Raw genomic sequence first — 12,725 nt, 5'->3', positions numbered from 1 at the left:
TAACGTTAGCTAGCTAGCTAACATACCGKTACATACTGCTGTAATGATATGCTGCGGTTCATAAAGATAGCGTAGCTAACAATTGTCAGCCAACATAACGTGTAACTTATTTGAAAAGTCATTACTTTATTACTTTGCTCAACATTTTCTTAACATTTGTCATAATTAGTTAAAGCAATGAAATTGTATCCGCTCTCGTCGGACTGCTCCTCCATATTTTCCACTATTTTCTTGAAATCTGAAAAAGGTGTAAGCCACGCCCATTTTCTGATGAAATTGTATTATGGGCCCTAAAATCACGGAAATAGTGTCCACTGCTTGTGTACTTCATATTTTGGCGAATTTAGTACGACATCCTGAACTTTTAGCATACTAAACTATATCCATACTATGAACAACAAAAATAATACTACATACTCAATTTACATCACAAATAGTACAGTTAGTCCGGTTAGTATGAGTATTCGAACACTGCTTAGGTCTTTTACCATATAGGGCTACTTCTGTACACTCATACCTTGTCCACAACAAAACTGATTGGCTCAAACTCATTAGGAAGGAAAGAAATTCCACGAATTAACTTTAACAAAGCACAAGTGTTAATTGAAATGCATTACAGTGACTACCTCATGAAACTGGTTGAGAGAATGCCAAGAGTGTGCAAAGCGTGTCATCAAGGCTACTTTGAAGAATCTCACATATAAAATATATTTTGATTTGTTTAACACTTTGGTACTACATGATTCCAAATGCGTTGTTTCATAGTTTTGATGTCTTCACTATTATTCTACAATGTAGAAAATTGTTTAAAAAAAAGAAAAACCTTGAATGAGTAGGTGTGTCCAAAATTTAGACTGGTACTGTAAATATATATATTTTTTGTTGAACAAAATATTTTTTCAAAAAGAGTGCACTGGGACTTTACTAGTATTAGTGGACTGATATAGACATCTGTAGTTGCAGGCAAATCTTGCAGGATTCAATAGTTGGAATTGTAAGAGTGTTGCCCTCTCCCTTCTCTGTGATCGTCATTCTAATGGGATCCAGAAGAAAAAAACCCTGTCCTCAAACATTTACATCAAAAGGTGCAAATGTATGGCAAAAACACAAAACAATACGCATCAAATTAAATATTTTTCTTGATCAAATAACATGGAAATCAACCACTTTTTTGTGCAGTATTAATTTACCATCCTTACAAACCACTTAATGTAAATGTACACTTCCGTTCAAAGATTTTGGGTCACTTAGAAATATCCTTGTTTTTGAAAGAAAAATTAAAAAAAGTCCATTAAAATAACATCAAATTGATCAGAAAAACATTGTTAATGTTGTAAATTACTATTGTAGCTGGAAACGGCTGATTTTTAATGGAATATATACACAGGCGTACAGAGGCCCATTATCAGCAACCATCACTCCTGGTTTCCAATGGCACATTGTGTTAGCTAATCCAAGTTTATAATTTTAAAAGGCTAATTGTCATTAGAAAACCCTTTTGCAATTATGTTAGCACAGCTGAAAACTTTGTTTTCTGATTAAAGATGCAATAAAACTGGCCTTCTTTAGACTAGTTGAGTATCTGGAGCATCAGCATTTGTGGGTTCGATTACAGGCTCAAAATGGCCAGAAACAAATAACTTTCTTCTGAAACTCATCAGTCTATTCATCTGAGAAATGAAGGCTATTCCATGCGAGAAATTTCCAAGAAACTGAAGATCTCGTACAATGCTGTGTACTACTCCCTTCACAGAACAGCGCAAACTGGCTCTAAACAGAATAGAAAGAGGAGTGGGAGGCTCCAGTGACAACTGAGCAAGAGGACAATACATTAAGATTTCTAGTTTGAGAAACAGAGCCCTCACAAGTCCTCAACTGGCAGCTTCATTAAATAGTACCCGCAAAACACCAGTCTCATCAAAAGTGAAGAGGCGACTCCGGGATGCTGGCCTTCTAGGCAGAGTTGCAAAGAAAAAGCCATATCTCAGACTGGCCAATAAAAAAAAAGATTAAGATGGGCAAAAGAACACAGACACTGAACAGAGGAACTCTGCCTAGAAGGCCAGCATCCCGGAGAAGATGGTAGCCCCCTGGAGAGGCTCGAAAATGAGGGGAAGCAGGTAACGTTTTTTAACCGGGATGTCATTCAGGCCCGGGTAGTTGATACACGGACGCAAAGTTTTTGTCCTTCTTCTCCACAAAGAAGAACCCTGCTCTGGTGAGCCGAGGACAAGGACGGATAGCCCATGCAGCCAGGGAGTCCTCAATATACGTCTCCATCATCTTGGTCTCCGGACCTGACAGGGAATAAAGCCACCCCTAGGCAGTGTAGTGCCCGGGAGAAGGTCGGTGGCGCAGTCAGAGCGTCGGCGACAGTGAACAGACTCCCTCTCCCTCCTACGTTCCCGTAGCCACCCATCGATCCAGATGGTCAAGGCTATGAGGGAGTTGAGGTCCAGGGGCAGCTCCCGGCCTGCGAGCTCGTCTTAAAAATCACCTCCGACAACCTGTGAAGGAACGCGTCAAACAGGGCTTCCGGGTTCTCAGCCACCAACGTGCGAAAATCCACTGCGTAGTCTGCCACACTACGGGAATCCTGGAGTTGGAGCAGTTTACGAGCCGCCTCTCTCCCGGACAACGGAGAATCGAACACTTTCCATACCTCCGCCACGAACTCCTCCAATCTGAGGCAAACAGTGGATTGTTGCTCCCACATCGGCGTAGCTCAGGCAAGAGCCCTCCCGGAYATCAGCGTTATCACGTACSCTATCCWCGAGTGATCAGAGGGAAATGAAGAGGGCTGCAGCTCAAAGATGAGAGAACACTGGGAGAGAAACACCCCGCAGGATCCAGGATCTCCAGCGTAGCGCTCTGAAGGAGGTAAGCGGAGTTCTTGGGAAGCCGGGGTAGATTGGGGATAAACGCCGCTGATAGCGGGGTAATTGACAGTCTGGGGGTTTACTGTAGTGGTGAGCTGCCTCACAGACAATCCGCGGAATTACTCCAGCAATGTGTTGAAGGCATGGTCCTGGCGTTCCTCCAAGGTCTGGAATCCTTCCATAAGACCTTGAAGTAACTCCTCGTGTCTTCCAATGGTGGCTCCCTGGGAGGAGACGGCGTTGCGGAGCTGGTTCGTACTATCACGTCTCAGGATATGACCCAGATGCACACACGTGAGGCGGATAGACCAGTTCTCAGATGATTTATTGGAAACACGGGGCAGGCAAAGAGCAGGTCGAGGGCAGGCAGATATTTGTGATCAGGTCAGAGTCAGGCAGGTACAGGGCAGCAGGCAGGCTCTGGGTCAGGGCAGGCAGAGGTTTGTAATCAGATTAGAGTCAGGCAGGTACATGGAGGGCAGGCCGGGTCAGGGCAGGCAGAATGGTCAGAACCGGGAAAAACCAGGAAACAGAACTAGAGAAACAGGAAGGCGGGAAAGATCGCTTGTAAGACCTGACAAGACAAGAAGAACTGGTAAAAGACAAACAGAGAACACAGGTATAATAGACAGGGAATAATGGGAAGATGGGCGACACCTGGAGGGGAGTGGAGACAAGCACAAGACAGGTGAAACAGATCAGGGTTTGACAGTTGTGATGTGACTCAGTTGGTAGAACATGGCGCTTGCAATGCTAGGGTTGTGGGTTCGATTCCCATGGGGGACCAGTACAAAAAAGTATAAAAATGTATGCACTCACGACTGTAAGTTGCTCTGGATAAGAGTGTCTACTAAAATGGAAAAGGAATGAAATCACTATTTCAGTTTTCACATAGAAATTAGTTGTATTTGCAAAGAATTAAGAAACTGGAAAACCTATATCAAGCGAGTAATTTTATGTTCCACAAGTATTATCAGGTTAACTGTTTTGTACAGATAATTATCAGACTGAAGTTACAAGTGCTGGTAAACACTCAAATACATTTAGTTAAAAAACAAAAATCACAAAAGTAGAGCACTTGGCATTTACTAGTCCTGTATTAGCAGACCAATAAATCAAATCAAATCAAATTGTATTTGTCACATGCGCCGAATACAACACGTGTAGACCTTATAGTGAAATGCTTACTCACAAGCCCATAAAAATAACAAATAATTAAAAAGCAGCAGTAAAATAACAATAGTGAGGCTATATACAGTTGAAGTCGGAAGTTTTACCATAGCCAAATACATTTACACTCAGTTTTTCACAATTCCTGACATTTAATCCAAGTAAAAATTCCCTGTCTTAGGTCAGTTAGGATCATTACTTTATTTTAAGAATGTGAAATGTCAGAATAATAGTAGAGAGAATGATTTAGTTCAGCTTTTATTTCTTTCATCACATTCCCAGTGGATCAGAAGTTTACATACAATCAATTAGTATTTGGTAGCATTGCCTTTAAATTGTTTAACTTGGGTCAAACGTTTCGGGTAGCCTTCCACAAGCTTCCCACAATAAGTTGGTGGACATGTTTTGCCCATTCCTCCTGACAACCTGGTGTAACTGAGTCAGGTTTGTGTAGGCCTCCTTGCTCGCACACACTTTTTCAGTTCTGCCCACAAACTTTCTATAGGATTGAGGTCAGGCTTTGTGATGGTCACTCCAATACCTTGACATTGTTGTCCTTAAGCATTTTGCCACAACTTTGGAAGTATGCTTGGGGTCATTGTCCATTTGGAAGACCCATTTGCGACCAAGCTTTAACTTCCTGACTGATGTCTTGAGATGTTGCTTCAATATATCCACATCATTTTCCTTCTTCATGAAGCCATCTTTTTTGGAATTGCACCAGTCCCTCATGCAGCAAAGCACCCCCACAACATGATGCTGCCACCCCCGTGCTTCACGGTTCGGCTTGCAATCATCCCCCTTTTTCCTCCAAACATAACGATGGTCATATTTGCATTTCTCCAAAAAGTGCGATCTTTGTCCAATGTGCAGTTGCAAACCCTAGTCTGGCTTTTTTTATGGCGGATTTGGAGCAGTGCTTCTTCTCTTGCTGCTGAGCGCCTTTCAGGTTATGTCGATATAGGACTCGTTTTACTGTGGATATAGATACCTTTGTACCTGTTTCTCCAGCATCTTCACAAGGGCCTTTGCTGTTGTTCTGGCGATCTGCTCTGTGCACTCTCTAGTGTGTGAGGCGACCAAGAGAGTAGCATGTTACATCTCTAGGAGCGACAGTGAGAGCGCCGTCTCGGAAACGCCATGGGTTGTAGAGAGACATCGCTACTGGTATTAGTCACAAAGAGCTCTCATTCCTAAGGAAAGAGTATATTCAGAGGTGTGTGCAGATCTGGGCAGCTGTGTGTGTCTTTCGATGTGTCCGGTCTATGGGCTGATTTACTCTCCTGTGGACGCCTTTTCACCTTTGCCCTCCTGTCAGGAGCAAAGAGGCACTGCCGGTTTGGAAGAGTAGCGCCTTGGGAATAATCGCAAGCAGGTGCCACTCAATTGACTCTTAAGTTCTGTAAGCCAATTAGGCTATCAGAAGCTGTCAGAAGTCAGGCGAACTAATGCTTCCTCGCGCGTTGCGGCAGCAGTGTTAGAACTAATGACAGTGTGCAGAAACCTTTAGCTCGCAGTTTAAACTTGGCTGATCCCACTTTGGGCATTGTGCTACATAGTGAACCCATATGTTACGTTGAGAATCTAATCTGATACGGCTAAGTCAAATATGTTGGAAAAGTGGAACAATTGTGTGTCGATGGCCACACAAGATAGACTAGTCCTAATGTGATATGCCAACAGCTACCAGTTTTACGTGAACAAGAATTTGTGGAGGCTGGTCATGAACACAGACGGAGTCTTTTTAACTCTGTTACTCCAAGCCTGCCGAGTGTATGAATACTTCCGACTATTTTTTAACTGGTCTACAGGCCGGCTGTTTAGCATGGGTCCCGGTTTCCTACATAGCCAGGCGGGTTTTTACCCCCGGAATGGGCGGGCTACAGGTGTACCGGACATGATTCACAATGCTGCAGGTGGAGGTTGGCAGGCGTCAGTGGGGCTCAAGGGGCCAGGCGCCTGCATTGGTCCAACGTTGGATATCCTCCTGGTCGAACGCACCTTCCCGCCCCGTCCGCCCGCAAGTTACCACCAGTGCCATACAACCACGCACCAGGTTCTGTAGGCGTCTCCGAGCCCTTGTGAGCTGGCTCGCCTTTCCTCTCAAAGTCCACTACCTCCCTCCTACTTTAGCGTTGGAGGCGATGAGGGTCATCGTCGACCCAAGGTGGAGCCCACCAGTAGGCTCGGCATCCAATAAACGCGCCGCACGTACGTCGACCGCACAGTCTGCCTGTGCAGTCGTACTCTGTGAGTTATCAGGCATGATCGACAGGTACTCTAGTATTACTAGGACTAACCCACAGCTCGTAGCCAATAAAATAAGTCAAGATGGACCGAACAAAACGAACGAAGACAGACCTGAACTAGAGGAATGTCCTATTAGCTTCCCATAGGTTACCTACGACGACCGCACTATAACCTCCGGCGACCTACGACAAACGCACAGCAGCAGACCACTGAAACCAAGGGCGCGTGTGCGCCTACCAGACGACACCAGCAGCACGCAAGAGGCAATCACCCACAAAACACTTCATCGAGCTGAGATACATTGCGCTACCCTCAATCATGGTTGCTCGAATCAGGGGCAACGTCAAAGCATTCGACTGCCTCTTCATGCGCAGCCATTCATTCGAGGCACACACATCTAGGAACCAACGTCCACTTGAACTAGACACCCACACACGTAGAAATGCCTGCAGCCCCAACTCACGCTGCCCCTGCCATAAACACACTACCGTACTAAGAGAATGGAACTGAATACAGGTCCCGTCGTGAGGCCAACCGCTGCGACAGAAGCTCCCCCCCCCCCTCAAGGCTGGGCGAACTCCCAGCGTGCTGTCACTGAACGCTAAGCTCTAAAGAGGCGAGCAGGTCGGTAGCGCCGTCTGTCCTGAGGCCTGTCGAAATGGAGCGATCCTCGTCCTTACTCTGGTGCGTTCTCCGGATAGCCCCGTGACGTTTCTCTCCCCCTATCCCACGCATAGTCCGGAACTCCACGCGTGTCGCGTTTAGCGCTCCCTCCAGAGGCAACGATGGGCCACCGACTCACGCGAGACCTGCTAAACGGCAGCCTGGTACGCCTGTCAAGGAGCAGCCCGGCAGGCACTTTGACCGCTACAGGGCGCAAACACCGGAAGTGAGGCAGAGAGCTGAGCACACCGGGAAGCTGCTTCGCGGCAACCACCGGATGAAGCCGAGGGGCAGCTACCGCACTGGACTGCGCGCTTCGGAGGGTGGCATGGCTCCTGCCCGTTTTTCCTGCGCGCCCTGGACTGCGCCAGGGCTCTGAGCAGCAGCAGCTGACTCGACTGGCCTTGCTGGCGGCTTCTTGGCCGCTGCTCAGCACTGGAGTGGGCATGCGGGGCTCTGGCCAGCGGCTGAGCTGCACTTTGTCACTCGGGACCAGACATGAGAGCCAGGAGGCCGCCGCCGCCATTGAGCAGCCAAGAAGCCGCCAGCCACGACTGGGATTGAGGCTTCTGGCAGCCTGCTCATGCGGCGTCGCCGGCTCCTGACGGCCTCGCTCACTTGGGCATCGAGCTGGCCTCGGCCTACGGAGGCCGTTCATGCTCACATGGCGTGGCGGTGAGCAAGCGAGCCGTTCAGCCAGTCGCTCATGGCTGTGAGGCGCCGAGCTCGCTCGTTGCAGCGCAAATCATCATTCTCGAGAAGTCATAGAACGCTTTCCTCAAGCATTGCTGCACCAATCAAGACCATGCTGTCTTAATTTAGCAATTTGGTTAATGAGACCGAGTGCATCGAATGGTCACCGCGGATAGCAACACCCACCTGCCAGAGCTCACTGTGTCGCCTTTTATACACATTAAGTACGCATATACCCAGACTCCACGCCTGCAAATATACGCAATAATAAGCATATGCTTCCACCTATTAATTATCGGTTGCCCATCAAGTATCATGGAGTGAGTGGATAGTTCAGGCTTCCTGCTTGTTCACGCTAGTTGAGCAGTATGACATTTTGCCATTCTGGCGACTGTCAAATGCTTTCCAGGCGAGGTGTTAAATCAGGGTATTGATGCAGTACGTCAGAGCCCTCTTGGTCTTTAGGGTATCCAATTTGCTATATGGACGTCTATGTTGTTCTGGGTCAATGTATTCATTTCTTAAACATTGGTAAATCCAGCGACGTTACATGACTATGTGATTTATCTTGGTTTCACTATATAATAGGATCAGTGTCAACTAGTAAGGATTACGATATTTCTCTGGCAATGATGGATCATGTTTTTTTAGAGAGATATGAATGAACCATATGACTATTAAATCTAGTGATGTCAAAGCGCCTAGTAGAGCGCCCGGTGATTGTCGTTGTGCGAGTCGTTCGATATGAGATGGAGAATCTAGGCAAGGGTGCAGAGGTCGACCGAGATAGGATCGCTGTGAGGGACGGCGTGTGTGTATTGTTCCAGTACTACTGGACAGGGACGTTCGGGTGCGTGCGTCATGATCTGATATCGTCGTCTTACTACAGTAGCCCGTGGTGTTTCTTGTAGCGAGTAGATGTTTCGATGTCTCGTGTTGTGCGACGTATAATGTGTGTGGTCTATGTTTCTTATGTGAGCGTATTAGCGAGCTACGGTAGCATTGTTTAGAGTGTGCTTTGGTTTCTGTATCTTTACCAGATTTGCAAGTGCACATCACATCATGCCATTCTTCTACTATTTTCTAGGTAATCTACCTATCTATTGTTTAATAGTTGTGATATGGTCTACTCATATGGTACAAGTTAGCTCGTATCATGGCTGCGCGGTGCTGGCTGCGCATGGTGCGTGCTGACGGCTCTGGACTGCTTTCATGGGCTGGCGGGCGCTCTGGTGCTCATGGCTGGCTGACGCTCTGGTCTCATGGCTGCGCTTGACGTCTGGCCGTGCTGATGGCTGGCTGAGCGGCTCTTGGGCTGCTCAAATGGCTGGCTGGTCTGGCTGCTCTGCTGGCTGCGGCTCATGTTGCTCTGTCTGCGGAAGTCTCTGGCTGCTCCTGTCTGGCGGAAGCTTCTGGCTGCTCCTGTTCTGGCGGAAAGCTCTGCTGCTCACTGTTCTGGCGTCGGAAGGCTCTGGCTGCTCTGTCTGCGGAAGACTCTGCTGCTCCTGTCAGTGGACGGCCTAGCGGGCTCCTGTCTGCCGGGACGGGCGTCTAGCAGGCTCCTGTCTGGCGGACGGATCTGAAGCTCAGACAGACGGCGAGCTTTGAAAGAGGCTCAGTACAGTACGGACGCGGCTTTTGGCAGGTTCAGGACAGACGGCGGCTTTGCAGGCCAGGACAGACGGGGCCAGTTCAGACGGCGCTCTGGCAGACGGACAGCTACAGACGGCGTTGGGCAGACGGGACAGTTCACGACGGTGCGTTTGGGCAGACGGGGCAGTTCAGGCGCCGCTGGGCATACGGCAGAATTTCTGGCCGGCTGAGGGCGCTGTAGGCCTGGTGCGTATCTCGGTCCGGAACCTGGAGTACGGGCTAAGGACACGCACTCAGGCTTGAGGACAAACCACAGGATCTGGGGGGAGTGGGCGTGTAGTCGTAGGGTGGGAGCACGCTGACTAGTGCGGGAGGAGCGACACAGGGAGCATCTGGAGACGACCAGGAGGCTTGGTGCGTTGGTTGCAAACAGGTTACTAGGTGGTATTGGCTGGAGAAACGCACCATAGGGCTAGTGCGTGGAGGAGGAACAGGGCTTGGAGGACGCACAGGAAGTCCTGTGTGCGTCGGTGTAGGCATGGTCGGTTACTGGGCTGGTGCTGGGGGTGCGCGCCGGAAAAGCATATACGGACTATTGCAGGCCGTACGTGCTCCCTTGACCGCACTGAGCCCTGCCCCAACCTCATACCTGGTTGAGTATGCTTCCCTAGCAGCTCGAACCATTGCGGGGAGGTGGAATAACCCGCACTGGAGGCTATGTAGGCGAACGGGGACACCATGCGTAGGCTGGTGCCATGTATGCCGGGACGCCGAGGAGACGCACTGCGTGCCACCCCCCCCCGTGATGCGTTGGCTTCTGACATCCGCCAATACTCAATGCTTAGCCCTCCAGTGCGGGAGGTGGAATAACCGCCCGGGCTATGCACACGTACAGGAGACACCGTGCGCTCTACCGCATAACACGGTGTCTGCCCGTACTCTCGCTCTCCACGGTAAGCTCGGGGAGTTGGCGCAGGTCTCCTACCTGACTTCGCCACACGCCCTTGTAGCCCCCCCAATAMATTTTTGGGCTTGACTAACAGGCTTCCTACCGCGTCGTCGTGCTGCCTCCATTCGCCGGTATCCCTCCTCACACTGTGCCAGAGAATCCCAGGCGGGCTCCGGCACTCTCTTTGGGTCGATCGCCCACCTGTCGATCTCCTCCCACGTAGTGTAGCCCAGATCCTTCTCCTGTTTCCGTGCTGCCTCCTCATACCGCCGCCTCTCGGCTTTAGCTGCCTCCAGCTCTTCACGAGGGCGGCGATATTCTCCAGGTTGAGCCCATGGACCTTTACCGTCCAGTATTTCCTCCCATGTCCAGAAATCCTGCGATCGCTGTTGCTTTCTGTTATGCCGCTTGGTCCTTGGTTGGTGGGTGATTCTGTAACGGCTGTCTAATTCCTCCTCCTCYTCAGACGAGGAGAAGGAGTAAGGGTCRGACCAAAATGCAGCGTCGTATGCAGACATGATGAATATWTATTAAGGAAAAGAATAAYACGGAAAACACTCGGAAAAATACAAAACAACAAAACGAACGTAGACAGACCTGAACTAGAGAACTTACATATACACGAAGAACGCACAAACAGGTACAGACTACACAAACGAACGAACAAAYGAAACAGTCCCKTGTGGTGCACAGACACAAACACAGAAGACAATCACCCACAAACAAACAGTGAGAACAGCCTACCTTAATATGGTTMTCAATCAGAGGAAAYGTCAAACACCTGCCTCTAATTGAGAACCATATCAGGCAACACATTAAACCCAACATAGAAACACAACACATAGAATGCCCACCCCAACTCACGCCCTGACCAACTAAACACATACAAAAACAATGGGAAACAGGTCAGGAACGTGACATCGAGGTAATTGAGGTAATATGTACAATTTGTAGGTAGAGTTATTAAAGTGACTATGCATAGATAATAAACAGAGTGTAGCAGTGTAAAAGAGGGTGGGGGCAATGCAAATAGTCTGGGTAGCAATTTGATGAGATGTTCAGACAGTTCCTATGGTTGGAGATTAGAAAGCTGTTTAGAAGCCTCTTGGACCCTAGACTTGGCGCTTCCGGTACCCTTGCCGTACGGTAGCAGAGAGAACAGTCTATGACTAGGGTGTCTGGAGTCTTCGCAATATTTAGTGCCTTCCTCTGACACACTACCCTTTGTAGGGACTTGCGGTCGGAGGCCGAGCAGCTGCCATACCAAGCAGTGATGCAACCAGTCAGGATGCATCTCGATGGTGCAGCTGTAGAACCTTTTGAGGATCTGAGGACCCATGACAAATCTTTTCAGTCTCCTGAGGGGGAATAGGTTTTGTTGTGCCCTCTTTACGACTGTCTTGGTGTTTTTGGACCATGTTAGTTTGTTGGTGATGTGGACAGCAAGGAATTTGAAGCTCTCAACCTGTTCCACTCCAGCCCCGTCAATGAGAATGGGAGCGTGCTTGGCCCTCCTTTTCCTGTAGTCACAATCATCTCCTTTGTCTTGATCACGTTGAGGGAGAGGTTGTTATCCTTGCACCACACTGCCAGGTCTCTGACCTCCTCCCTATAGGGTGTCTCATCGTTGTCGGTGATCAAGCCTACCACTATTGTTTCAGCGGCAAACTTAATGATGGTGTTGGAGTCGTGCCTGGCGTGCAGTCATGAGTGAACAGGAGTACAGGAGGGGACTGAGCATGCACCCCTGAGGGGCCCCCGTGTTGAGGATCAGCGTGGCATATGTGTTGTTACCTTCCCTTACCACCTGGGGGCAGATGCAGAGGGAGGTGTTTAGTCCCAGGGTCCTTAGCTTAGTGATGAGTTTTGAGGGCACAATGGTGTTGAACGCTGAGCTGTAGTCAATGAATATCATTCTCACATATGTGTTCCTTTTGTTCAGGTGTGAAAGGGCAGTGTGAGTGCAATAGAGGGGATCTGTGGATCTTGTGGCGGTATGCAAATTGGTGTGGGTCTAGGACTTCTGGGATAATGGTGTTGATATAGACATCTTCAGTGCAGCCATTTTTTACATGATGGAAGACATTAGCAGAATATGTTTTAATACCATACAAATGGTCAAATGCAGGCTACTGTGCAACTTGCGATTCAGGTAGGATGCAATTTTGAAACTTTTTTTTGTTGTATTATAATAATTTGTTTCATCATTATTATTATTTTATATCATTATTATTGTAAGCCTATTTATTAATCTAAACCAGTTCTTTTACATTTCATTCTGTTGAGTAATTTTCGTTGGGTAAATTAGGTATTTTTAATTGTGTGCTCAGTATTTAGTTTAAAGAAAACTCCCCCAAAAACTATCTTTTGGTATTTGTTCATTAGTCCATTGTTGATATAGTCCCAAAATCAACTTTTCAAGATATATAACTTTCAAAATACAGAAATACAGCAGTTATGATGCCTTTTGTAAAGTTCACCGTGGTGTGGCTATTTGCCTATACTGCAGGCCTATGATATGAAGGCAG

Source organism: Salvelinus sp. IW2-2015, linkage group LG4q.2, assembly GCF_002910315.2.
Source record: "Salvelinus sp. IW2-2015 linkage group LG4q.2, ASM291031v2, whole genome shotgun sequence".
Taxonomy (NCBI): domain Eukaryota; kingdom Metazoa; phylum Chordata; class Actinopteri; order Salmoniformes; family Salmonidae; genus Salvelinus; species Salvelinus sp. IW2-2015.
Note: the sequence above shows the minus strand (reverse complement) of the source record.